Source organism: Hemitrygon akajei, chromosome 18 (assembly GCF_048418815.1).
Source record: "Hemitrygon akajei chromosome 18, sHemAka1.3, whole genome shotgun sequence".
Taxonomy (NCBI): Eukaryota; Metazoa; Chordata; class Chondrichthyes; order Myliobatiformes; family Dasyatidae; genus Hemitrygon; species Hemitrygon akajei.
This window is the reverse complement of record NC_133141.1, coordinates 24,211,359-24,231,439: the sequence shown is the minus strand read 5'-3', so window position 1 is coordinate 24,231,439 and position 20,081 is coordinate 24,211,359. Positions and strand designations below refer to the sequence as shown.

The 20,081-nt window shown below is 44.4% G+C and overlaps 1 protein-coding gene across 6 annotated transcripts in view; it reads right to left on the bottom strand.

Moving 5' to 3' along the window:
- The window catches only part of dgkaa (diacylglycerol kinase, alpha a), a 144,901-nt gene that overhangs the window by 86,845 nt on the left and 37,975 nt on the right, over positions 1–20,081 (bottom strand). The window lies entirely within an intron of this gene.

The following is a 20,081-nucleotide window of genomic DNA, read 5'->3' as shown; positions in this document are numbered from 1 at the left end:
GAGAACTGGGAAAATAAGGGGCAAATGGAATATAGTGTAGGGAAGTGTACGGTCATCTAGGTTCTTGATTGGACATGACATTAAAGGTTATGAGGAAAAGGCCGGGAACTGGGGTAGAGAAGGAGATTAAAAAAGATCAGCCATGATTGAATGGCGGAGCAGACTCGATGGGCCAAATGGCCTAATTCTGCTCCTATGTCCTATGGTCTTATGGTCATGCACTTTGATAGAAGAAACAAAGCATAGAATATTTTCTAACCAGGGAGCAAATTCAGAATTCAGAGATGCAAAGGGACTTGGGAGTCCTTGTGCAGGGTTCCTTAAAGGTTAATTTGCAGGTTGAGTCAGTGGTAAGGAAAGCAAATGCAATGTTAGCATTCTTTCCAAGAGGATTAGAATATATCAACTAGGATGTAAAGCTGAGGCTTTATACGGCATTGGTCAGACCACACTTGGAACATCGTGAGCAGTTTTGGACCCCTTATCTCTCGGAAAATATGTGCTGGTTTTGGTGACGTTCCAGAGGAGGTGCATGAGAATGATCCCGGGAATGAAAGGGTTAATGTTTGAGGACCGTTTGATGGCTGTGGTCCTGTATTTGCTGGAGTTTAGAAGAATGAGGAGGGATTTCATTAAAATGAAGGTTGAAAGGCCCAGATAGAGTGGATGTGGAGAGGATGTTTCCTATAGTGGGAGAGTCTAGGACCAGAGGGCAAGCCTTAGAATAGAGGGACATTCCTTTAGAACAGAGATGAAGAGGAACTTCTTTAGCCAGAGGGAGGTGCATCTGTGGAATTTATTGCCACAGATACCTGTGCAGGCCAAGTCACTGGGCATATTTATAGGTTCTTGATTAGTGAGGGTGTCAAAGTTTATGGGGCGAAGGCAGGAGAATGGGGCTGAGAGGGATAATAAATCATCCATAACAGAATGGTGAAGTAGACTTGATTGTTCAAATGGCCTGAATATGCTCCTGTGTCTAATGGTCTTACACACAAAATGCTGGAGGAACTCAGAGCATCAGACAACATCTATGGAGGGAAATGGACGGGTCTAAATTAAGGGCCTTCACTCCAAATATCGACTGTCCATTTCCCGCCATAGATGTTGTTTGACCCTCTGAGTTCCTCCAGCATTTTGTGTGTATTGCTCTAGATTACAGCGTCTGCAGTCTTTTGTGTCTCCTTTACTCTTATCTTGTTTCCCTGGCATTTCTGAATCTTTTCTCCAAAATGTTGAGGCTTATATTATCTTGTATTTTCTTCCTTGTTTCAACTACCCATTTTGGAAATTTGAGCAAGCTTCAAAACTAACTTGACTCTTACTGAGTAACAAAGCCCGTCCCCAAAAGGTTTAATGGAATCATAGAGTCAGAAAACAATACAGCGTTGATACTGGCCCTTCTGCACAATCAATTCCTGCTGACCATATTTTCCATGGAGCTAGTCCCTATTTCCTGCATTTGGCTCATCTCCCCCTAAGCCTTGTAAATCCACATATCTATCCAAGTGCTATTGAATCTGCCTCAACCATTTCCTCTGGCGCCTCAATCCATATACTCATCACCTTCTGCATGAGGAAGTTGCCCCTCAAGTCTCTTTTAAATCATTTCCCTCTCACCCTAAATCTATACCCCATTGATTTGGACTCTCCTGCCCTGGGGAAAAGACTGTAACCATCCATTTCATTTATGCCTCTCATAGAAGTACTTAATGATAAGATTGCTCCTCATTCTCTTACAGTCCAAGGAATAATGTCCTAGCCTGGACAACCTCTCCCTATTACTCAGACTCTCTCGTCCTGTCAATATCTTCATAAATCTTTTTCTGTACTCTTTCCACTTTAACCACATCTTTCCTGTGACAGGGTGACCAAACTGTACACTATGCTCCAAGTGCAGTTTCAGCAATGACTTGTACAACTGGAACTTTATGTCCCAACTCCTGTACTCAATGCCCTAAATATTATGTAGCGCCGTGGTTGATAAGGAATTTGTGCTCAAACATCCTGCACCCTTGAAAAAGGGAATAGACTTGTCTCTGAAAGCTTTAAGACAGGCTGCAGCTGGTCTCCCGGGAGCCGGTGCTGAGTGTGGCTGACTTGAGCTAAACTTGTAAAATGCTGGAGGAACTCAGCAGGTCAGGCTGCATCTATGAAGAGAAATGAACAGTTGACATTTCAGGCTAGGAGAGGGTTTTGGCTCATTTCCCTCTATAGATGCCGCCTGAGTTCCTGAGTTCCTCCGGCTCATGATTTACAGCATCAGCAAAATCCCCTGTGTCTCCAATTTGAGCTAAACTTGCTTTTCACGTCTGATGAGTCAATTCAGCTATCACACACTAGGGGGCAAGCCAGAGTCAGGAACAGTCCTGACTCACTGAGTACCCATGGGTTGCCACATGCAGGTGGAATTTGATCCCAAAGCTGCAGAGGAGATAAACTTTGTCTTATTAGCAAAGAGCTGCTGCAAATACTAATGCCTCTTGTTAATAGAAATCAAACTGTTCAGGGAGCTTGTGCACAATTTACAGTTGGGCGCACTATTTATTTTTGTCCCCCCGGTGCTGTTTTTAGAACTGTGAATGCGAATGGTGAGATGAAGAGAAGCAGAAGTTTTAGGAAGCAAAAATACAAGTGCAGAAAACTAAAGCAAAGCCAGGACTTGTTGGAAAGCACTGTGGGTGAGATAGCATTTGCAAAAAAAAGGCAAGTTCATACTTTAGGTTTTACCTTCATACTTTTGTCATTCTCTTTGTGTCAAGGGTGGCTTGTTTTGCACTTGTTTCTTGGCTTCTCCTTATCTACTTGGAGCAGACACATGCTAGGGATACCCACAAGTTCTACTTTCACTGTCCTCCTGGAAATTTCTTGTGGTGATAGAACATCAATCAGATTGCCCCGTACAGGAGACCAGTGTTGAGCACATGGACAATGTGGAGATGGTTGTGCACGATTCGAAGCTTGATGGCGGGGACATTAGCAGGGAGAGGTCACTGATGGCGGTTCACTTATCTTACCATGGGATTTTGAAGATTTTGTGGGGTTAGGATTGGGGTTACCTCTCCAGTGCCTTGAGATGCCTGATGTAGATAGCCCAGTTCAAGTCAGTTACTGCTACCATGACATTACATTTGATGAGGTCTTGATCTTCAAACACACTTTCCATTTGTCAACCAAAGGCTGTGCAGGAACCCTGAAGAAAATACTGAATTTCATTGTTGATATTGACCTTTCACTATCTGTGGTGCACAGACCAAATGGAACTTCCTTTGTGGGTCAGAAAGAAACGTGCATTTGGTAATGAGGGAGTTGGGAAAGAACGATTAGTGGTTATTGGTTGATTGCTGTCATGTGTACTGAGATGCAGTCAAAAGCTTTTGTATTACAGGCCAGCTGAGCAGATCATTCCGTACATCAGTACATTGAGGTAGTACAGAAGGAGAACAGAATGTAGATTACAGTGTGACTGTTACAGAGAAAGTGCTGTGTGGGCTGAGGGTAAAGTGCAAGGGCCACAATGAGATAAATTGAGAGAGGTAGATCAAGAGTTGACTTTTATTGTACAGGAGAGCTGATCAAGAGTCGTATAACAGTGAGTCATATAAAGGCTGCCCTCAAGTCTGGTGGTAAATGCTTTTAGGTTTTTTGTATCTTCTGCCCAATGGGAGAGTGAGAAGAGAGAACGCCCAGGTGGGAGGGGGTCCTTGATTATGTTGGCTGCTCTCCCAAGGCAGCAGAAAGTATACAGGGGAGGGGAGGAGAGGCTAGTTTGTGTGGTGGGCTGGGCTGTGTTCACAACTCTTTTCTTGAGTTTCTTGTGGCAGTTGCCATACAAATTGTGATGCATCCATATAGGATGCTTTCTGTGGTGTATCTGTGAAAAAATAACTTCAACGGAAAGCTAGCTTCAACAGAGTCCACCTCTTCAGGAATGGCTTAGAACACAGATTTTTCAAAACCAACACCCTGCTTCACCAAGGGGACATGTACAAAGCTCTATTGAAGCACTGTCAGCTGCTTGATCATCCAAGCATGGTAGCAGAGGGCATTCCCTGCCAGACCTTTCAGTAAAGCTCTGATAGAGCCCCAGCTGGTCCTGAAGGGGCTCTACTGGTTCTGCCCTTGACAAATGCTGGACAGTTTTCGAAGTATTCCTGGATTTACCTGAGTCAAGTACAATGCAGGGTCAGAGGGAAGTAAGAAGCAGGGGAAATGGGACTAATAGGATTTCTCCCTAGGAACTGGCATGGCTATAGAGAGCCAAATGGCCTCCTTTTCTGTCATTCGTTAGTTCATTTCAGGTCAGTTGTGAATTCTGCCTACCTCCATCTTGCTCTTCTGGCTGAAAGCAGCCAGCTGAGTGGAAGCCGGTGAAAGAACCTCCAGCCATCTTGTGTTCTGATTTGGTTTCTTAGCATCCATGGATCTAGGGATCTATCATTCTGTTTTCTGTATGTTTCAATGGCTGTTTTATGGAGTGAAGTGTTCCAGTGGCCTATTGCATTACGTAATGTAGGCTTGTGTTATGTGTTCAGTGTTATGAATGTCTGCAGTTCTCTGAGGATATGGTCTTGGGGGTCCATGGTTTAAAGAATCTATAGCACTGCAGGTTTTTCAGTCTAGTAATATGGATCTATGGATCCAAGGGTTTATCGGTGGTAAATTCATGATTTAATCCAGTGGCCTATGATTTCATGATTCTATAGATTTAGAGAGCAAACACGAGGAAATCTGCAGATGCTGGAAATTCAAACAACAACACACACAAAATGCTGGTGGAACACAGCAGGCCAGGCAGCATCTACAGGGAGAAGCGCTGTCGATGTTTTGGGCCGAGACCCTTCGTCGGGAAGGGTCTCGGCCCAAAACGCCGACAGCGCTTCTCCCTATAGATGCTGCCTGGCCTGCTGTGTTCCATCAGCATTTTGTGTGTGTTGTTATTCTATAGATTTAGATCATTTTGTCTATTGTATTTGTAATGGTGGCTTTATAGTGTATAGGTCCATTGCTCTATGTTCTACGGGCCTATTATTTTATGCTTAAATGCACTATAGTTCTATAACTACGTTCTATGATGCTATAATCTATGATTCTATGGTCTTATTGCTACTTACTATCATTTTATGGTTCTATTTGCCTGCACTTCTATTGGTGTGGGTATTTGGATCTATGGGTCTATTGTTTTTTGGAAATACCATTTTATGATTCTTTAAAATCGATGTGTCTATGCACAGTTCTACCGATCTATTAGTTTATTTGTCAATGGGTGAATGAGTCAGTTTTTGGAATGAATCTGTAGAAATGAAGAATCTTACTCCCACAGAAAGATTCATTCATCTGTGTTTCTACATTCCTTTGGGATGATAGGTATCCATTGAATGGATTGGTATGGTATATACCATAATTGTATGGTTTCCCTGAACTGTGGGTATTTTGTTCGATAGTCCAAGGGCATATGGGTACGTGAGTCTGCAGGCAGATATGAAAGTTAGCCATTACTATCTGGGCCAGTATACCAACAAGAAAGTATCTGATACAATTAGCACAATTAGGTACAATTAAGTTAGTGATTTAACCATTTAGAAAGAAATGTAAGCCAGTTTCACCCCTGTTCATTGGTTTACACACCTGTGGACCTACAGATTTATCCATGTGTAGTCCTATGGACGTATGGGCCTTTTAAGCAATGGGTCTGTAAATCTACCTGTCTAGTAATGTACGGGTTAATGGCCCTCTGGATCTACCCATCCATGGGGGAGGAGGTCTATGAGTGTATGGGTCCTTCATTCTATAAATCTACTGGTTTGTGGTTCAAAGAATCATTGATTATGTGCAAGTATGAATTGATAGGTGTGTGTGTGTGTGTGTGTGTGTGTGTGTGTGTGTGTGTGTGTGTGTGTGTGTGTGTGTGTGTGTGTGTGTGTGTGTGTGTGTGTGTGTGTGTGTGTGTGTGTGTGTGTGTGTGTGAGAAGTGTTCCTGGGGTTCTCTGGGTCTGCCCATGGTTATATCAGACCATGAATTTATAAGTTTATGGTTTTATGGTTCTGTGGGGATAGGTGTAAATAGATATCTGATTCAATGGGTTATGAATCTATGATGGATTTTTGTTTCTGTGCTTACGTGTGTTAATAGGTCTATTGTTCCATTAATCTGTTTCTGGTTACAGGTGCTAAAATCCTCATGAGTCTAAGGATCCAAGGGTCTGTGATCTATGAGGCTATAAATTTATCCATTGGTCTATGTTTCTTGTTGTTATGGGTTTGTGAATCGTTGGGTCACTAGATTATAGGTTGGTGGGTAAATAGGTAATTTGGTCACAGAATATATGCTTCTGTGGGTCCATTGATACATGGGACTAAATCTTTATGGTACTATGTGACACCATAAATATTTAGTCCTGTGTATCAATAGACCCACAGAAGAGCGTCTCGGGGTCCCTGGTTATGTGGGACCAATGGATTAGTTGTTCCATGGTTCTGTGGGTCTACAATCTTTGGCCAACGGATTGATGGTTCTGTGGATCTTTGGTCTGTGGGTCTATAGTTTTATAGACCAATGGACTGTGGATCTATAGGTCTCTAATCCGTGGATCATTAGTCTATTGATCTATGGGTTTATAGTCTATGGTTCTATATTCTAGAGCTACAGTATATAAATCAGTATATAGTTATTTGATGATATGGGTCTATTGTCGTGGATGCACAGGCTTTGAACTGAGTTTATAATCTGTAAGTCTATATTCTTTGAACCTGGAATAATCAGGTTATAGTCTATTATTCTATGAGTCCACAGCCTGTGACTTCATAGTGTAAAGACCAGGATCTATGGTTCTATCTCTCTATGGATCTCTCTATGAAGTCCTTGGTTCCATGGGTTTATAATGGATCTGTTATCGATGGATATACACTCAGTGGCCAATTTGTTAGGTACACCAGTACACCAACTCATTAATATGAATATCTAAGCAGCCAATCATGTGGCAGCAACTCAATGCATAAGAGCTTGCAGATGTGGTCAGAGGCTCAGTTGTTGTTCAGACCAAACATCAGATGGGGAAGAAATGTGATCAAAGTGACTGTGGAATGATTGTTGGTATCAGACAGAGTGGTTCGAGCATCTCAGGAACAGCTGATTTCTTGGGACTTAAATGCAGAACAGTCTCTAGAGTTTATAGATAATGGTGCGAAAAACAAAAAAAAAATCCAGTGAGCGGCAGTTCTGTGTTGGCGAAAACACCTGGTTAATGAGAGAGGTCAGAGGAAAATGGCCAGACTGGTTCAAGCTGACAGGAAGGCAACTGTAACTCAAATAATCATGTGTTACAACAGTGGTGTGCAGAAGAGCATCTCTCAACACACAACACATTCAATCTTGAAGTGGATGGGCTACAGCAGCAAAAGACCATGAATGTATACTCGGTAGCCACTTAGTCTTATATCAACACCAGAATCCAGAAACAGATACTCTACTCAGGATTCTGCTCTCATGAGGTAGACACAAGAAATATTCAAAGATGTCCCAAAGATTCCTTGAAGAAATGCAATATCCCCACTGACTCCTGGAGATCTCTGACCATACTCACTCATGACAGAGAAGTTGCATTCAGAACCTTGGGTCTGTGCATCAGGAGCACACAGATACCCTGTGAGGGAGATGACAGAGTGCACCACCTTACAAACTAGCCACCCACCAAGGAGATGGTGGTGGACTTTAGGAGATCTAGGCCTATATTTCATTAATGGAGAATGTGTGGAGCAGGTTAAGACCTACAAGTATCTGGGAGTACAGTTGGACGAGAAGCTAGACTGGACTGCCAACACAGATGCCTTGTGCAGGAAGGCACAGAGTCGACTGTACTTCCTTAGAAGGTTGGCGTCATTCAATGTCTGCAGTGAGATGCTGAAGATGTTCTATAGGTCAGTTGTTGAGAGCGCCCTCTTCTTTGTGGTGGCGTGTTGGGGAGGAAGCATTAAGAAGAAGGACGCCTCACGTCTTAATAAGCTGATAAGGAAGGCGGGCTCTGTCGTGGGCAAAGTACTGGAGAGTTTAACATCGGTAGCTGAGCGAAGGGCGCTGAGTAGGCTACGGTCAATTATGGAAAACCCTGAACATCCTCTACATAGCACCATCCAGAGACAGAGAAGCAGTTTCAGCGACAGGTTACTGTCGATGCAATGCTCCTCAGACAGGATGAAGAGGTCAATACTCCCCAATGCCATTAGGCTTTACAATTCAACTGCCAGGACTTAAGAACTTTTTTTAAAGCTATTATTAATGCTTTTTGAGTTAGTGATTTAGATGCATATCATATTATTACTGAGTTAAGTATTGTATGTAATGAGTTTTTGCTACAACAAGTGTATGGGACATTGGAAAAAATGTTGAATTTCCCCATGGGGATGAATAAAGTATCTATCTATCTATCTATCTATCTTAACTGGCCAGTGGTGTAGTGGCATCTGCACTGGACGCTGAGGCGAGTGGTCCCGGCTTCAAATCTGGCCAGCTTCTTGCACACTTTCCATCTGTGCTGGGTTGAGCATCGAGTGAGCAACTCGGTCTCGTAAAAAACAGACAAAAATGCTAAAGGAAATGACAATTGCCACCCAGTGCACCACAAGGCATGGAGAGTAACAACCCATCACCCTGCAAGGCACCTCTTCCCTATTTGTGAAGGAGTTTGGGGTTCAGTCAACCACTTCAGGATTATCAAACCAGAGTGAAAGCATATCATCCTTGAATCTGAAGGAATGCCTGGAAAGAAGATCAATGGGTCTATAATTCTATGGGTCCATAGGTTACAGGGCTATCATGTATCGACCACGAGGCTATAGTCCGTGGGACCATAACTTCTGGATCCTAGCTCAATAGCCTGTGGATCTATAATCTATAGACTACAGGTCTATAGTTTATTAGTCTATAGTCTATGAGCATAGATCAATAGTATATAACTCTATGTACCATGATGCAATAGCCTATTGGCCTAGACTTTAAATCATTGGCCTGTAGTCAATGGGTCTCTGTGTCTATGAAACTAAGGTTATGTGGATTTATTCTTCCATGGGTCTATAATTCTATAATTTTGTGTGTCCATGAACATATGTTTCCATGGGTCTGTCAGACTATGATCCCATGAGACTTGGGTCACACGTATGGTTCAATGGATCGATGTTTATTTATAGTTGACTGTGATTCTGTATATGGGCCTGTGGCTATGGGTCATTGGTGATATGGGACAACAGTTTATGGATAACTGGTCCTTGATTCTACATGTCTATTGTATACAGTCCAAGGATCCAGGGTTCTTTGTGTCTACAGGTCGCTGAGTCTGTGGCTCCATGAAGCTCTGCATCATTGGAGAAACGGGTCTATAGTTTTTTCTGTTTAAGGGATCATGGTTCTGTTGCTCTCTAGGCTATAGGGCAATGGCTCTGTAAGTTTGCAGTTTGATGTTTCTGTGGTCTTAATACCAGAGATGCATGGTTCAATGGTTCTATGCTCCTTTTCCTCTGAGGGTGATGTTTTTCAGATCATTAGGTCTACAATATAAGGGTCTTGTCATTAAAAAGTGAGGTGGGTAGGAACTTCTTTGCACAGCGAGTGCCAAATCTCTGGAATTCTGTTCCCTGGAAGGTTGCTGAGGGTCAAACACTGGAGATATTTAAAGAGGAGGGATATAAATGCTTCAAAGGTCGGTGAATTGAGGACTATGCATAACTGGCACCGGAGAGGTGCTGAGGCCATGGACATATCAATCATATTCATGGTGAATGTCAGGGGCAGAGTGAGCTACTCTACTCCAGTTTTCTTGTGGTCATGTTCTTGTCCATAAATCCATACTCTGTGTGTCAATGAGTTGCATGGCTGTGCATCTACTGCTCTGTCAGTCCAAAGCCACTGTGTCTCTGGTTCTTTAGGTCAAAGGTTAGCAAACCTATGAGTGGATATTGCCATGGGTTTGTAAGCTACTAGAAAATGGCTCCTAGAATTGCTGGGACACTGGGTCTACATTTCCATAGTCAATGGCTCTGTAGACCTGCAAGTGTACAAATTGATGAGGTTGTGATTCTATGGGTCTATACACCCATTATTCTGTAAGTCTATGGTTCTACAGGTCAATTGGTCCTATGGGTCAAATGCTTCTATGAATCACTGGGTCTAATGGTTCTAGTGGTGGAGTCTACAGCTCTATAATCCCATATTTCTGTGGATCTGCAACAGCAAAAATACTGTCCATTTATATAGTGCACTGTTTCTATCTTTATTGTTGACAAATTTACACTAAACTGCAGAAGGTGGGGTGATCAAAATGAAGAATTTAATGAATGCCTTAAGAGAAGTATAAGAGTTAGAGAGGTTTAGAGAAGGAATTCCAGGCCCTTCTGATGTAAGGTTTTTGATCTGAAAAAAAAACGAATTCTGATTCTCCCACCACAGATGCTGCCTGATCTGCTGATCAGTCCTAGAATTTCAAATTTTTATTTCTGAATTCAAGACTGTTGGGCTTCAGCCACAGCAGGTATCTGGATTTGCAGGTGTACAGTACCTTGAATGGCACACGTTTGGAGGAGATGCAAGACAGAGAGGTGGGACTTAATACTAAGATAAGAACTTTAAAGCCAAGCCAATGTGGGTCAGTGAACAAGACAGTACAAGTTAGCAACTGAGTAATATATGGCCTAAAGTTTATGGAAGGTAAATTGGATGAGGGCAGCCAGGGGAAAGTTGCCTAAAAGTTAATTCTAAATGTGACAAAGGTATGAATGGGAGTTTTAGCATGAAAAAGCTGACAGAGTAGTGGGCACTTGAAACTGGCTTCATTCTTGCTGATACTTAATTTGCAAAAACTTCAGTTGCCCCAGATGATATGGAGACTCATTCTATTGACTCTGTAGCTCTAATGGTTTGTGGGCCTGCAGGTGCATCTGAAGCAGGGATCTATGATCTAACATTACAGGTGCAGCATTGCAGTGACCTCATTTACAACGGCGGTGATATTGATTGCAAGTAAAGCTCCTGACAAGATGTCAGTAACAGTGCCTGGGAGTGTGCAAGTTGGGGAGAGATGTAAGCAGATTTATTGGTTTGGTTTGGTTTGGTTTGTCAAAACATCATTCATATCAAAAAGATCTCACCTAACAACAAGAAAAGCTTGTCTGTGTTGTGATATTATCAATGTTGCTTTACCAGAGAAAAAAAGTTGAGGTTAGTTACAAAATGATGCTATCAGGAAAGCCTTATTTTCAGCTGACATGTCTTTCACTGACCTATTTATGAGAATGTCACCCTTTCTGGAATTTGTGTTTGGTGCACGAGATTCAAACCAGCAGAAAGGTGGCAGCAAGCACTTACCACCATGAGAGTCGGTTAGCTCTTGCACAAAGGATCTGGTCGCCTACCAGAACATCCCTTGTAGTGCTGGAATATTGTTCGACAAATACATGCGTTTGAAATCCTCAAATCAGGTCACAGAATGGACACAGCTAATTTTGTTTGCTTTACCAGTGCTGTCTCCCTTGTTGGATTCGTTTTTCCTCAGGCCGTTCCACAGTTTCTGTTGCAGCCTTGAATTGGTAATTACCCCCAGGGAACTGTTTCACTCATCCTCTGTACCTCCCCTGGCTCTTCTTCTCTTTAGTCTCCTTCCCTTTAGTTACCTATTCATAATTGTGAACCCACAGTCTTCCATCCACAGCCAATTCTGGTCACCCTTTTACAAGAAGGATGCGGAGGCTTTGGAGAAAGGTGCAAAGGAGGTTGGATGCAAGCGATCTGCAACCATTCCAGGGCCTATTCCGAGGATTCTGCTGGGGCTGTGCACTTCCCTGCCTTGCCAGCCGTCTGCCAGCACTGAAAGACACCTCAGCGGGAATGTACAGGAATGCACCCTGCCAGGCTGTGCAGCCTCCAGCTTTGGAGGAACAAGTTTTAAAGCGGCTTCAAGGTTCTGCTTCTAAATAAAGGGAAATGTGGAAACGTTGCGAGAAAGACATCCAAGCTCAAATCTCACAGCAGGTTTGACAGAATTAGTGGTGAGAAAAGGCAGTTTAATGAAAACAGACAACGTTGGGAACACTCAGCAGGTTAGGCAGTGTCTGTATAGAGAGGAACAGAATTAATAGTTCACGTCAAGGTCCCTTTGCTAGAGCTCTTTCTATGGCTAAGACAGTCTCTGACCACAAATGTTAACCTTGTTTCTCTCTCCACAGAAGCTCCCTGACCTACTGAATGTTCCCAGCATTTTCTGTTTTTATTTCAGACTTCCAGTATCTGCAGTATTTTTTAAAGGCAGCTTAATGTTTTATTTCTATTAATTTTATTCTGATCTGGGTACCACTGGCAAGGCCAGCATTTATTGCCCACCCCTAAATGTCCCTTGAAAAAATATGAGGAGTATAGATAGGGTAAATGCAGGCAGGCTTTTTCCACGGAGGTAGGTTGAGACTAGAGCTAGAGGTCATGGGTTAAGGGTGAAAGGTGAAATGTTTAAGGGGAACCTGAGGGGGAATTTCTTCACACAGAGGGTGGTGAGAGTGTGGAACGAGCTTCCAGTGCAAGTGGTGGATGTGGGGTCAATGGTAACATTTTAGAGAAGTTTGACTAAGTACATGGATGGGAGGGGTACAGAGGGTACAATAGACAATAGGTGCGTGAGTAGGCCATTTGGCCCTTCGAGCCAGCACCGCCATTCACTGTGATCATGGCTGATCATCCACAATCAGTACTCTGTTCTTGCCTTCTCCCCATATCCCTTGACTCCGCTATCTTTAAGAGCTCTATCTAACTCTTGCTTGAAAGCATCCAGAGAATTGGTCTCCACTGCCTTCTGAGGCAGAGCATTCCACAGATCCACAACTCTCTGGGTGAAAAAGTTTCCTCAACTCCGTTCTAAATGGCCTACCACTTATTCTTAAACTGTGGCCTCTGGTTCTGGACTCCCCCAACGTCAGGAACATGTTTCCTGCCTCTAGCGTGTCCAATCCCTTAATAATCTTATATGTTTCAATCAGATCCCCTCTCATCCTTCTAAATTCCAGTGTATACAAGCCCAGTCGCACCAATCTTTCAACATATGACAGTCCCGCCATCCCAGGAATTAACCTCGTGAACCTATGCTGCACTCCCTCAATAGCAAGAATGTCCTTCCTCAAATTTGGAGACCAAAACTGAACACAATACTCCAGGTGTGGTCTCACCAGGGCCCTGTACAGCTGCAGAAGGACCTCTTTACTCCTATACTCAATTCCTCTTGTTATAAAGGCCAGCATGCCATTAGCTTTCTTCACTGCCTGCTGTACCTGCATGCTTGCTTTCATTGACTGATGTACAAGAACACCTAGATCTTGTTGTACTTCCTCTTTTCCTAACTTGACACCATTCAGATGGTACATGGTATAGTGCATGGGTATAGAGGGCTATGGTCCAGGTGTAGCCCGATCGGACTAGGCAGAATAATAGTTTGGCGTGGACTAGACAGGTCAAATGGCCTGTTTCTGTGCTGTAGTACTCTATGAGGAGGTGGGGGTGAGCTGCATTCAGAAATGCCTACAGTCATTCTGATGAATGTGTACCCCCAGTGCTGTTGGGGAGGGAGTTCCAGGACTTAGACTCAGTGAGGGTGAAGGAACAGTGATCCCCAAGTCAGGATGGTGCTTGTCTCGGAGGGGAACCTGCAGGTGGTGGTGTTCCTCTGTGCTCGCTGCCTTTGGCCTGATTGTTGGTAGGGATCACCAAGTTTGGGGGGGAATGTGCTTTTGGAGTATGATCAAAGTCCAACACTTTCACCACTCCCATGCTGGGTGGATGGAGCTGGCAGTGTCAGGCCTGATGTCAGCTCCCACCATTTTCTGATCATATTACCTTTATATATTAACTCATCGCATCTTATATTATCCCGTTCAGCAACCCACACCCCACCACACGCCTCATCTACCATTCTTGATTCCTCAAAGGGCAGCAGAGTGGCACAGTGGGTAGAGCTGCTGCCTCATAGTGCCAGAGACCTGGGTCCGATCCTGTCCTTGGTCCCTGTCTGTGTGGAGTTTGCATGTTTTCCCTAACAGCGACTCCTTTGCTTGCATCTTCGGAAACAGCTCTATTTCCACCTTAAATATCTCTATTTTTCCCTTTCAGGGTTCTTTTGAAGACCCTGACCTGGAGTTACACGCTGACTATGGTTCTTTGTGGGAATGGGACCCGTTCTCGGGGTTCCACGACCGGGCGTTATTCGACATGCCAAGGGTTTGGCCTGAGAGTCTCGATCGTGTTTGGAAGCCGAAGATCTCGGGGCTCTGGAGACGGGCAGATCGAGGGTTGGTGTCACGGCAGGAGACTCGTGTGTCGTTAGGGAGGCCGGAAAATCTTTCGCTGTGGGCCCAAAGACCCGAGATCTTTGTGATCTTTGGACACAGAACTCAAAAAAGCGATGAAATGGACTTTTAACATCGTAAATCAGCGGGTTTTTATTATGACTCCTACTCACTGTGCAAATGGGGGACACCTCCCTCTCCATGGCCAGGGAGAGAGAGAGAAGCTGTGGGTTGTCGAATGTCGGATGAAATGCGAAACCTTTGGGGTAGCTTTGGTGTCTTTGCTATCACTTAGCTCATGCTTGTGCACGGTGGTGGGTGCGCTTTTTGTTTTGCTGGTGGGGGGAGGGGGATTGTTGCTCACTGAAGCTTACACGCGGGGGGGAGCTGGGGGGGACTTTGGGGTTCTCACATTTAACTGTCGTTCATTCTTTGGGGGCACGCCTCTGTTTTCGTGGATGTTTGTGAAGAAAAAGCATTTCAGGATGTATATTTTATACATTTCTCTGACATTAAATTTGACCTTTGAACCTTTGAACCATTTGGGTTTCCTGTCCAGGTACTCTGGTTTCCTCCCGCACCCCAAAGGAATGCTGGTAGGTTAGCTGACCTCTGTAAATTGCCCTACTGTTTAAGAGAAAATGGCCATGTGTGAGGGAATAATTTCCAGGACTACAGGGGAAATAGGTAGAGGATGAAAATGGGATTGGTGGGAGCTGGTATGGTGCTCCCATGAATAGTTTGCTTTAGTGTTGCAGTAAATGAGCTAGGCATTATCTGCAGAAACTCTCCCAGTCAGATGAAGGAGGGCTGACTTGCTCAGAGCTTTTTCCCCTCTACTCAATCCTGTCCACCTCAAACCCACAGACAGGGCACCACAAAGCAGACCAACTAACCCCAAACCAGACTCTTCAGCCCAAAAGGGACACCAGAGACTGCAGATGCTGGAATCTGGAGCAATAATCTGCCGGAAGACTTCAGCAAATGAAAATCAAAGGCTCCAACAGAAAATTCTGGGAACACTCAGCAGGTCAGGCAGCTTCTGTGGTGAGAGAAACAGAGTTAATATTTTGGGTTGTAAACCCTTCATCAGTACCTTATGATGTTTACCTTGACTGTTTCCCACCAGTGCACCAAGGAGTTAAAGCAAGACTTTGCAATATTCCAACCATTTTTAAAAAAATCCTCAGTGTTTTTTGAAACAAGAACTCTGTTTCTCTTTCCACAGAGAAGGGCCTTTGATCTGAAATACTAATTCTATTTCTCTCTCCCCAGATGCTACATGACCTGATGAGTGTTTTCAGCATTCTCTACTTTTATTTCTCTCCTTTTCCAGGCATGATTAAAGCCAATATATTTTAATCTTTTGGGTCTTATATTTTTCTAGAAACTTTACTATTTTCCCAAAACTTTTGGGTTTTCCAGAAGGGGTAGAAATCCCAGTGGAATCCCACACATCATATTCCTCAGCTCAGTTTAAGGCCGAATATCAGGAGGAGATTGTTGCGAAGTGGCTGACCCTATAACACTTCTAACGCTACTGTCAAAGCTCCCAACATGCGCTCCACAAGGTTTTGATGAACAATAAATCGGGAGTATTTACAAAAGTAACCATCCGAACCAGGGTAGGACACGTGCAGTAGTTTCAAGATTCAAGATTGTTCAATGTCATTTCCAGTACATAAGTGTAAAGGAGAACAAAAAATTGTTACTCCATATCCAATTCAGCGCAAAAAGAAACATAATAATAAAAAAAGACAATAAATATAAATACATAAGATAGCTTGCATACATAGATTGATTGTATGTACATAAAGTGACACTAAGTACAGGAGTGTCTGTACATAAGGTGATCTGACAGGAAATGATATAGTAGTTGTGGTGGGGTGGGTTACTGGGTGGAGGTATTGTTCTGCCTTACTGCTTGAGGAAAGGAACTGTTTTTGAGTCTGGTGGTCCTGCCATTGATGGTACATAGTCTCCTACCTGATGGGAGAGGGACAAACGGTCCATAAGCAGGGTGGGTGAGATCCTACTGGCTTTTCTCCAGCAGCTGTCTGTGTATATGTCCTTCATGGCGGGTAGGCTGGTGCTGGTGATGTGTTGGGCAGTTTCGACTACCCATGGTAGAGCCTTCCTGTCTGTGTACAGTGGTGCAGCTTGTGAGATTGCGCTCTACTGCACATCAGTCAAAAGAGTGAGTATAGATGTACAGTCCAGCTCTCTTCAGCCTCCTCAGAAAGTTGAGGCATTGGTGAGCTTTCCTGATTGTGTGGAGTGTGTTCTGGGACCAGGAGAGGTTGTGTGTGATGTGCATTCCACTGATGTGTCACTGATGTAAAGGGGGTGTGAGTGCCGTGAGTTCTCCTGAAGTCAATAACCATTTCCCTTGTCTTGTTGACATTGAGGGATAGCTCATTTGTCTGGCACCAGGCCTTGAGCTCTTCCACCTCCTCTTTGTAGGCCACCTCATCATTATTGCTGATGAGCCCCACCACTGTTGTGTGATTGGTGAACTTGATGATGTGATTACTCACACATTTGGCCGTACAGTCATGTGTGAGCAGAGTGTACAGCAGTGGGCTCAGCACACTGCCCAGGGGACACCCACATTCAGGATGATGGAGAGGGAGGAGTGGTTGTCCATCCTGACTATCTGAGGTCTGTTCATTAGGAAGTCCAACACCCAGTTACACAGAGGTGTACTTCAACCGAGGAGTAGGAGTTTGTTCACCAAGGTCTGTGGGACAATGGTGTTGAATGCTGGACTGGAATCCAGAAACAGCATTCAGACATAAGTGTCCGTGTTTTCTAGATGTGTCAGGGCCAGGTGCAGGACAGATGCTATGGCATCCATCGGCATCTGTCGTAGACCGGTTTTGCTGCTGAGTGTGTCCAGTGTGGCAGGAATGGAGTTTTTGATACGTGCCATTATCAGCTGTTCAAAGCTCTTCACGATGATAGTCGCCAGTGCCACTGGGAGGTAGTCGTTTAGTTCTGAAAGTGCGGAGTTCTTTGGTACAGGGATGATGGTGGCTGATTTGAAGCATGTGGGGACAGCAGCCTGGGTGAGTGAAGTGTTGAAGATGTCCGTGAAGACATCAGTGAGCTGGTGTGCACACTCCCTGAGTACCAGGCCTGGGATGTTGTCTGGCCCGGCAGCCTTACGGGGGTTGACTCTGCAGAGTCCTTCTTACGTCTGGTGATCTGACAGACAGTGTCTGCTCACCTGGAGGGTGGGGGTAGCTTTTGTGGCGTGCCTCAAAGCGTGTATAAAAGTTGTTTAGAGCATCAGGGAGGGAGATGCCACTGGTACAGTCTATGCTGCTTTCCCTTGAGTAGTCAGTAATGCCCTTTATGCCCAGCCACATATGTCGGTTATTGTTATAGAACATAGAACATAGAATAGTACAGCACATTACAGGCCCTTCGGCCCACAATGTTGTGCCAACCTTCAAACCCTGCCTCCCATATAACCCCCCACCTTAAATTCCTCCATATACCTGTCTAGTAGTCTCTTAAACTTCACTAGTGTATCTGCCTCCACCACTGACTCAGGCAGTGCATTCCACGCACCAACCACTCTCTGAGTGAAAAACCTTCCTCTAATATCCTCCTTGAACTTCCCTCCCCTTACCTTAAAGCCATGTCCTCTTGTACTGAGCAGTGGTGCCCTGGGGAAGAGGCGCTGGCTGTCCACTCTGTCTATTCCTCTTAATATCTTGTACACCTCTATCATGTCTCCTCTCATCCTCCTTCTCTCCAAAGAGTAAAGCCCTAGCACCCTTAATCTCTGATCATAATGCATACTCTCTGAACCAGGCAGCATCCTGGTAAATCTCCTCTGTACCCTTTCCAATGCTTCCACATCCTTCCTATAGTGAGGCGACCAGAACTGGACACAGTACTCCAAGTGTGGCCTAACTAGAGTTTTATACAGCTGCATCATTACTCTTAAACTCTATCCCTCGACTTATGAAAGCTAACGCCCCATAAGCTTTCTTAACTACCCTATCTACCTGTGAGGCAACTTTCAGGGATCTGTGGACATGTACCCCCAGATCCCTCTGCTCCTCCACACTACCAAGTATCCTGCCATTTACTTTGTACTCTGCCTTGGAGTTTGTCCTTCCAAATTGTACCGCCTCACACTTCTCTGGGTTGAACTCCATCTGCCACTTCTCAGCCCACTTTTGCATCCTATCAATGTCTCTCTGCAATCTTCGACAATCCTCTACACTATCTACAACACCACCAACCTTTGTGTCATCTGCAAACTTGCCAACCCACCCTTCTACCCCCACATCCAGGTCATTAATAAAAATCACAAAAAGTAGAGGTCCCAGAACAGATCCTTGTGGGACACCACTAGTCACAACCCTCCAATCTGAATGTACTCCCTCCACCACGACCCTCTGCCTTCTGCAGACAAGCCAATTCTGAATCCACCTGGCCAAACTTCCCTGGATCCCATGCCTTCTGACTTTCTGAATAAGCCTACCATGTGGAACCTTGTCAAATGCCTTACTAAAATCCATGTAGATCACATCCACTACACTACCCTCATCTTTATGCCTGGTCACCTCCTCAAAGAACTCTAACAGGCTTGTTAGGCACGATCTGCCCTTCACAAAGCCATGCTGACTGTCCCTGATCAGACCATGATTCTGTAAATGCCCATAGATCCTATCTCTAAGAATCTTTCCCAACAACTTTCCCACCACAGACGTAAGGCTCACTGGTCTATAATAACCTGGACTATCCCTACTACCTTTTTTGAACAAGGGGACAACATTCGTCTCCCTCCAATCCTCCGGTACCATTCCCGTGGACAACGAGGACATAAATATCCTAGCCAGAGATTCAGCAATCTCTTCCCTTGCCTTGTGGAGCAGCCTGGGGAATATTACGTCTGGCCCCGGGGACTTATCCGTCCTAATGTATTTTAACAACTCCAACACCTCCTCTCCCTTAATATCAACATGCTCCAGAACATCAACCTCACTCATATTGTCCTCATCGTCATCAAGTTCCCTCTCATTTGTGAATACCAAAGAGAAGTATTCATTGAGGACCTCGCTCACTTCCACAGCCTCCAGGCACATCTTCCCACTTTTATCTCTAATCGGTCCTACCTTCACTCCTGTCATCCTTTTGTTCTTCACATAATTGAAGAATGCCTTGGGGTTTTCCTTTACCCTACTCGCCAAGGCCTTCTCATGCCCCCTTCTTGCTCTTCTCAGCCCCTTCTTAAGCTCCTTTCTTGCTACCCTATATTCCTCAATAGACCCATCTGATCCTTGCTTCCTAAACCTCATGTAGGCTGCCTTCTTCCACCTGACTAGATTTTCCACTTCACTTGTCACCCATGGTTCCTTCACCCTACCATTCTTTATCTTCCTCACCAGGACAAATTTATCCCTAACATCCTGCAGGATATCCCTAAACATCGACCACATGTCCATAGTACATTTCCCTGCAAAAACATCATCCCAATTCACACCCGCAAGTTCTAGCCTTATAGCCTCATAATTTGCCCTTCCCCAATTAAAAATTTTCCTGTCCTCTCTGATTCTATCCTTTTCCATGATAATGCTAAAGGCCAGGGAGCGGTGATCACTGTCCCCCAGATGCTCAACCACTGACAGATCTGTGACCTGACCCGGTTCGTTACCTAATACTAGATCTAGTATGGCATTCCCCCTAGTCAGTCTGTCAACATACTGTGACAGGAATCCATCCTGGACACACTTAACAAACTCTGCCCCATC